Source organism: Suricata suricatta, chromosome 1 (genome assembly GCF_006229205.1).
Source record: "Suricata suricatta isolate VVHF042 chromosome 1, meerkat_22Aug2017_6uvM2_HiC, whole genome shotgun sequence".
NCBI classification, from domain to species: domain Eukaryota; kingdom Metazoa; phylum Chordata; class Mammalia; order Carnivora; family Herpestidae; genus Suricata; species Suricata suricatta.
The window spans coordinates 126,590,701-126,597,741 of NC_043700.1; the positions used below are offsets into that span (position 1 = coordinate 126,590,701).

At 39.2% G+C, this 7,041-nt stretch overlaps 1 long non-coding RNA gene across 1 annotated transcript in view; it reads left to right on the forward strand.

The window, feature by feature from the left end:
* Positions 1–6,381, forward strand: part of LOC115280324 — a 59,388-nt gene extending 53,007 nt beyond the window's left edge. Inside the window, exon 2 of the long non-coding RNA XR_003903748.1 lies at positions 6,242–6,381. This is a non-coding gene — a long non-coding RNA (uncharacterized LOC115280324). The remainder of the gene's footprint in view (positions 1–6,241) is intronic.
* Positions 6,382–7,041: the final 660 nt, after the last annotated feature.

Consider the following 7,041-nt stretch of genomic DNA (forward strand, 5'->3'; position numbering starts at 1 on the left):
CTCTCTCTCTCTCTCTCTCTCTCTCTCTCTCAAATATAAGTAAACATTAAAAAAATAAAAAAGTGTTTTACAGATTATTAAAATTTTTTTAATGTTTTATTCATTTTTTAAAATATTTTTTAAATTTATTTTTTATACAGAGAGAGACAGAGCATGAGAGGGGGAGGGGCAGAGAGAGGAGGAGACACAGAACCGGAAGCAGGCTCCAGGCTCTGAGCTAGTTGTCAGCACAGAGCCCGATGCGGGGCTAGAACCCATGAACGTGAGATCTGACCTGAGCCGAAGTCGGAGGCTTAACCAACTGAGCCACCCAGGCGCCCCTGTTTTATTCATTTTTGAGAGAGACAGAGTATGAGCAGGGGAGGAGCAGAGGGAGAGGGAGACAAAGAATTTGAAGCAGGCTCCAGGCTCTGAGCCGTCGGCACAAAGCCTGATGAGGGGCTGGAACTGGTGAAGCAGGAGACCATGACCTGAGCTAAAGCTGGACGCTTAACCGACTGAGCCACCCAGGCCCCCTGTCTTACAATATTATTGACTATATTTCCCACAATGTACTTTTCATCGCTGTGACTTATTTATTTTATAACTGTAAGTTTGTACTTCCTACTCCCCTATTTTGTCTATCCCTCAACCATCCTCCCCTCTGGCAACTACTAGTTTGTTCTCCATATTTATGTGTCTGTTTCTGTTTTTTGTTTGTTTTGTTCATTTGTTTTGTTTTTTTTAATATTACAAATATAAGTAGAATAGTATTGTATTTGTCTTTCTTTGACTTATTTAGCTTAGCAGAATACTCTTTGATCCATCCATGTTGTCACGAATGGAAAGATTTCATTCTATTTTATGGCTGAGTAATACTCCATAACTTCCTTATCCATTCATCTACAGATGGACTCTTAGGTTGCTTTCATATCTTGGCTATTGCAGTAATGCTTCACTAAACACAGGAGTGCATATATCTTTCTGAATAAGTGTTTTCATTTTCTTCATGTAAACACCCAGAAGTTGAATTACTATATTGAATGATACTTCTGTTTTTAATTTTTTTGAGGCAACTCCATATTGTTTTCCATAGTGGCTGCACCAAATTATATTCCCACCAATAGTACCCAACAAGGGTTCCTTCTTTTCCACATCCTCTCAACACTTGTTATTTCTTGTCTTTTTTTTTTTTTTTTTTGAGAGGATGGGAAGGGTAGAGAGAGAAAGAGAATCTTTTTTTATTTTTAAGTTTTTAAATTTATTTTGAGAGAGAGCGAGCAACTGGGGGTAGGTGCAGAGGGAGAGAGGGAGAGAGAGAGAATTCCAAGCAGGCTTGGCACTGTCAGCACAGAGCCCAATGCAGGGCTCGAACTGGCAAACCATGAGATCATGACCTGAGCCAAAGTCAGATGCCCAATGGACTGTGCCACCCAGGCGCCCTGAGAGAAAATCTTAAGTAGGCTCTAGGCTTAGCATGGAGCCCAATGTGGGGCTACATCTCACAGCTGTAAGATCAAGACCTGCGCTGAAATCAAAAGTCAGACGCTTAACCTACTGAGCCACCCAGGCACCCATATTTCTTGTCATTTTGATACTAGTCATTCTGTCCAATGTGAAGAGATATCTCATTGTGGTTTTTATTTGCATTTCCCTGGTTATTAGTAATGTTGAGTATCTTTTTATGTTTGTTGGCTATCTGTATATTTCTTTGGAAAAATGTCTCCTCAGGTCCTCTGCTCATTTTGAAATCAGATTATTATTATTATTATTATTATTAATGTTGATGTTAGCTTGTAAGAGTTCTTGATATAATTTGGATATTTGCCTCTCATTGAATATATCATTTGCAAATATCTTCTCTCATTCAGTAGGTTGCCTTTTCATTTTGTTGATGGTTTCCTTTGCTCTGCAGAAGACTTTTAGTTTGATGTAGTCCCACTTGTTTATTTTTGCTTTTGTAGTGTTTACTTTGGTGTCAAATCCAAAATGTGATTGCCGGGGTGCCTGGGTGGCTCAGTTGGTTGAGCATCTGGCTTTGGCTCATGTCATGATCTCACAGTTTGTGGGTTCGAGCCCCGCATTGGGCTCTGTGCTGACGGCTAGCTCAGAGCCTGGAGCCTCCTTCAGATTCTGTGTCTCCCTCTCTCTCTGACCCTCCCCTGCTCGAGCTGTCTCTCTGTCTCTCAAAAATAAATAAAAATCTTAAAAAAATGATTGCCAAGACCATGTTGTGGAGCTTACATCTAAATTTTCTTATAGTAGTTTCAGGTCTTAAATCTGGGTCTTTAATCGTTTTTGGGTTGATTTTTGTGTATGGTGGAAAAGAAAGTGGTCCAGTTTCATTCTTTTGCATGTGGCTATGCCATTTTCCCAACACCATTTATTAAAAAGACTATCCCTTCCCATTGTATATTCTTGTATCCTTTGTTATAGATGAATTGACCACATATGCGTGTATTTATTTCTGGGCTATTCTGTTCCACTGATCTATACCATACTGTTTTGATTTCATGCCAATACCATGCTGTTATGATTACCATAGCTTTGTAATATAGTTTGAAATCACTAAGTGTGATGCTTTCAGCATTGTTCTTCTTTCTCTAGTTTGCTTTGTCTATTTGGGATCTTTTGTGCTTCCATACAAATTTTAGGATTATTTTCTCTGTTTCTGAAAAATGCTATTGGAATTTTGATAGGGGTTGCATTAAATTCGTAAATTGCTTTGGATAGTTTGGACATTTTAACAGTATTCTTCCAATCTGTGACCACAGGGTTGCATCTCTTTTATTTCTTTTATCAGTATCTTACTGGTTTCAGTGTACAGATCTTTCATATTCTCGGTTGGGTTTATTTCTAAGTATTTTATTCTTTTTGATATAATTGTAAACAAAGCTTAAAAAAACTTCTTTTTGATATTTCATTATTGGTGTAATGAAATGCAGCTGATATTTGTATGCTGTAACTTTACTGAATATATTTACTAGTTCTAACAGTATTGTAGACATCCTAACAGGTGTGAGGTAATATCTCACTATGGTTTTGATTTGCATTTCCCCAATGGGTAGTAATGTTGAGCTCTTTTTCATGTATCTGTTGGCCTGTTTTATGTCTTCTTTGGAAAAATGTTTTTTCAGGTCCTGTGTCTATTTTATGTATTGAGTTATTTATATATTTATTTACTTTTGGTTTTGAGCTGTATGAGCCAGTTGTCATTCTTTGTAACTGGATGTGATGTTTAAAAAGTAAATGCTCGGGGCGCCTGGGTGGCTCAGTCAGTTAAGCCTCCGACTTTGGCTCAGGTCAGATCTCATGTTCGTGGGTTCGAGCCCCGCGTCAGGCTCTATGCTGACAGCTAGCTCAGAGCCTGGAGCCTGCTTCTGGTTCTGTGTCTCCTTCTCTCTCTGCCCCTCCCTCTCTCATGCTCTGTCTCTCTCTGTATCAAAAATAAAATAAAACATTAAAAATGTTAAAAAAATAAATAAAAAGTAAATGCTCAATTCAATATTTGATGTAAACATACGGTCAGGTGGACTTTGATTTAAGATAAGAAGGTAGTTTAGACACATATTCTGTAATAATGCATAATTAAGTGCTTCACAAATACCAAGAACTTTGTTATTTTACTCTGAGTGCCATTTGGGTGTTCTACAACTTTATCTACAGAGAAACACAGATAAGGGGCTAAAGAAAGTTTGGAGTTTATTTGTAGGGGAAAAGAGAGGTTAATGTTGGATAAGAATGATAGTTGGAGCTCGTAGGGTACCTCTAATGGTAGCTAGTCTAAATACGCTTAGTCAACAACAAATATATATTTGTGGTGGTGACTTATAGCTTAGAAAGCCACCCCTATTTTATTATAAACTTTTAATATGGTAGGGTTTTTGATGGGTCAGCTCTCACTAAAACTTTATCTTTTGCTTGCTGAATATAGATTTGGGATCTTATGAGTTCTCATTTGAATGAAACTCATCTCCATTGTATCCATACTTAAGAACTTCCATGTTCTCTCTCTCTGTCTCTCTCTGTTTTTAAGGTTTATTTATTTTTGAGAGAGACAGCAGAATGCTAGTTGGAGAGGGGCAGAGAGAGACAGAGACACAGAATCTGAAGCAGGACCCAGGCGCTGTCAGCACAGAGCCTGACATGGGGCTTGGAACTCATGAATTGTAGGATCATGATCTGAGCTGAAGTGGGACACTTAACCTGACTGAGCCATCCAGGTGCCCACTCTTTCTTTTTTTAATATTTAAAATTTATTTATTGAGAGAGAGAAAGAGAGAGAGAGAGAGAGAAAGAGAACAAATGGGGGAGGGACAGAGAGAGGGGAAGAGAAAATCCTAAACACACTCAGCGCTGTCCAGTACAGAGTCTAATGTGGGTCTCGATCTCACAAACCCTGAGATCCTGCCTGTCTTGAGCCAAAATCAAGAGTTGGATGCTTAACTGACTAAGCCACCCAGGCACCCCTAAACTTCCACATTCTTTTTGCCCAGAAAATACAACCAGTCCATTTTCAGGGCACTCAGTTTGTTGTAGTTTTTTAGGGTATCCCAAAATAATTCCTCTGTTGTTACTTTCTTGGTTTGGAACATAATTAGAGCTAGATAATAGAGTCTAGCAGATGTAATAAAAATGGGGCTCAGTTTTGTGGTAACAGTGGTTTTCCTAGGACTGCACCCAGAAATAGGCTGCCCTTCTTCTGAGTTCTGTTTGTGCTTTGCTCTGCAGGGGCAGTCTCTTTTACCTAAGGTGATGTAACTTATTGTCCAAACCAAGACACTTTTGAGAGTTAAAGGGGGAGTTAGTAGGATGAAACATCAGGATTCTTCAGGGAAGATTATAACATGAGGTCGCTGACTTAACTCATGGCAGCAAAGTAGAAAGCACACCCTCTTCATGCAGGCTGACCTGAGAGGAATGGGTGTTTCTTCTTCCTAACACAAGAATCCCATAAATGAGAGGGATGGCCCAGGAAGCCAGCTATGCTCACGGAAAATCCATCCTCATAGACTCCATAGAGAAAAGTAGAGATTTCCCAATAGGCCTAACTCTAATAGAGGGGCTCTAAGCATAGGGCCAGAGGAATGATGTGCAAGAGCTGATTGTTAGCATTGCTTCTCAACTCCACATGCAGAGATATGTGGTAGATTGAAACTACTATGATGGGTATGGGAGTCCATAATGGGAGTATGAATATTATGTCATGATTTGGCAAACTACAAATCATGGTCTTCTTTCCTCTCCTCTGGTAGAGCTAGTTAAACATCCATCAGCATACCACTTAGCCCTGGACTGGATTTTTATTTCTTCTGGGTTTGTGGTTAATACCACCCCCTGCCCCCATATTCTATTAGAGATGTTCACGGTCAGTGATCAAAGACAGACTTTTCATTATCATGAAAAGAACTTCCAGCCTCTGTACACCTGTAGGCCTCTCAGGGATGTACTCCATTGGACTTGCTCTCTGTTGCCTAAACAGCTGCAGTGATGTCTGTGCTCTGAGTCCTCTGTCCTAGAAGAATCAAGGAGCCCGAGGATGGATCTTTCATTTGGTCCTGAAGCTGGCCATTCACTGCAGGCCTTCCTAGTTCTTTGAAAAGTCTACTGAGATGAAAAGTATAACCATCACTTTGATGCATTTAAAGTCTTCCAGGTATTGACAGTGAGAAACAGGCTTGTTCATGGGGGACCTGAATTTTGTACCAGTGGTATTATCAGTAAAGGTATAAAGTACCTGAGTGTTAGAAGTTCAGCACCTCTGTATGTGAGTTCTGTTTGTGTAAATTACAACTGTAAAACTTTGCAAAATATATTTCAATTCTTGGAGTGTTCTTCTAAAGTGGGAACATGATTCTCAATTTATATAATTTAGAGGGTAAATAAAACAGCATGTGAAAATGAGTTGTAAAACTGAAAGAGTTACATTAATATAAAGTATAAGCATTATAAAGAGAGCATGTATTTTGCAGTGAAAGGAGACATAAATTATTTCTGACATTTTATTATTTATTATTTATTTAAAAATGTTTGTATTATTTATTTTTGAGAGAGAGACCAAGCACAAGTCGGGGAGGGGGAGAGAGAAAGAGGGAGACACAGAGTCTGAACAGGCTTTGGGCTCTGGGCTTGTCAGAAAAGAGCCCCACATGGGGCTTGAACTCACAAACTGTGAGATCATGACGTGAGCTGAAGTCAGACGCTCAACCAACTGAGCCACCCAGGCGTCCCTATTTCTGACATTTTAGTTTATTGTTTATAGGACAAGAAATCCCTTGATTATCCACAAGTCTGATAAAGCCTGTGTGTGTCCTTCAAGCAAAGGAGTATTTACTTACTTTTAGAGGAAAGAATTTGCTGTCTTCCCTGATTCCCTCAAATAAACTAAAGATTGAAAAGGTAGGAATTTGTTGGATATCTTTATGCTTATTTTACAATTAAAATTTTTTAAATGTTATTTTTGAAAGAGAGAGACAGAGTGCAAGTAGGGGAGGGGAAGAGAGAGAGGGGGAAACAGAATTTGAAGCAGCTCCAGGCTCTGAGCTGTCAGCACAAAGCCCAGCACGGGGCTCGAACTCATGGATTGTCAAATCATGACCTGAGCCGAAGTCAGATGCTTAACCTACTAAGTCACCCAGGCTTCCCTTATTTTACAGTCTAAGGTTTTAAAATTATATTTGAAAGGGAGTTGGGTATTGCATGTAAAACGTTACTTAGGGTCTCCTGGGTGGCTCAGTAGTTTATACTCAGGTCATGATCTCACAGTTTGTGGAATCAAGCCTCATGTCATGCTCCTCACTGATTCCCACTCTCATACACATGTTCTTTCTCTCTCTCCCACACTCTCTCTCTCTTTCTGTCTCAAAATTGAATAAATAAACTTAAAAAAATTACTTAAAATTTCTAAAAAAATTAACTCAACCATTGAAATGATTTCTACATGGTTCTTGCACCTTTTGATGTATTAAAAAGGACCGGGGTAAAGGAAGTCGTTAGAGGGACATTTTGTGTCATGAACTTTGTATAGAACACACAAGGGCTGTGTTTTTTTCCTCTACATTG